Below are 1460 nucleotides of genomic sequence, written 5' to 3'. Positions count from 1 at the left end.
GTGCGAATGAAAGGGAGCCTTCAAACGCTTCCCCGGGGAAGGCAGGCCACGGGCTTTGTAGGGAGCTGCGCATCCCCGGGAGGAGCTGTGCCTGCACACCCGGGAGGACCGGCTCCATCGCGGTGGCTCCTGCCCCACCAGGGTGCTCTGCTCCCCAGCTCGCTCTCCTGTGTCCGATCTCATTGCACAAATTTTGCCCCCACCAACGGCTTGTAAGGAAAACTTAAGCGCATCTGGCTTCCCCCCACAGCAGAGACTGGCGTCCTGCATTGCTCTCACAGCGATTTGGGCAGCTGAGCTTTGCTCGTGGCGAACGGCTTAATTAAGACGCAGCACTCCTCTCGTTTGCCGTGAGCAAGAAAAGATGGTTTGACAGGATTTTAAGAGAAGCGCTAAACACACCACATAGCCAAAGAGATATAAACTGCAGTATGTATCCGACTACCAAGGCTGTTCTCTTGCTCAGTAAAACACTCCCTCTGTGTCTAGGGATATTAAAGTAAGCCCATTTCTCATCTTCATCAGAGCAAATGTTGATGGTACTCACATTTTTTTTTCCCCCTGACAGGAATGTAAACAGGGAGCAAGACGGCAAGGCCGACGAGGAAAACTATTCTGCCTGGTGGGACTAAGATCCCTGCTGCTCACCCAGGGGTACAGGGAATTATCCACCCTGGTAACTCACTTGAAACAAAGATTAGATTAAACTCTATGAACACAGCCAGAAAAGCTTTTTGAATCCAAATTTAGATGGATTTTGTGCAGGAAAGGTGATGACTACAGATGCAATGTTCGAGCCTGGATATCGGGAATGCATGATCTTCTCTGGAAGCCAGAAATTGATTTCCAGCTCCTCGTCCAGCAGAGGTCCCGACAAAAGCAATCAGTTTATTGGCAGGAGCCAGATATCAGTCGGGCAGGTCCTTATGTAAGCGTGTTTGAGAGCCCTTGCGCCCCACTGCATCTGAACAGGGAGCGGTCAATAGCTACTAATTAACATCACAACGAGACCCTGTTCCAGGGCCTCCCGCTACAACCACGCCAGGAGCTCCAACCGCCCCAGATCCCAATACATTCTCCTCCAAAAGGATAAAGAGGTTGCGTTGAATCAGGAAGATGTGGCCTGCTATGCAGTGAAAACGTGAAAAACGAGAGTGTTCAGCAGTGCCACTAACCCCCTGAAAAGGGCTGGCTTAGCTCGAAAATCACCTCAAGGGAAATGTCCCGGGTGCAGGAATAAATTCAAAGTATTCCGTTGGCAAAGTATTGCCTGAGAACCGAGTCTCTTTAGGAAAACTCTCCTCCCTCAGCTCACTGGTGTGTATAACAGCAAAGATAGAGTTCTTTTCTCTTTTTTTCCTCTTTCAAAGCAGTTTGTTGGATTTTGTAGCAGGTCAGACCCAGCCATCACCAGCTTCCAGCAATTGTCTGCCTTAAGGAAGACAATTACACCTGCCGGC

The sequence above is a fragment of the Corvus hawaiiensis genome, chromosome 7, assembly GCF_020740725.1.
Source record: "Corvus hawaiiensis isolate bCorHaw1 chromosome 7, bCorHaw1.pri.cur, whole genome shotgun sequence".
In the NCBI taxonomy this organism is placed as follows: domain Eukaryota; kingdom Metazoa; phylum Chordata; class Aves; order Passeriformes; family Corvidae; genus Corvus; species Corvus hawaiiensis.
Note: the sequence above shows the minus strand (reverse complement) of the source record.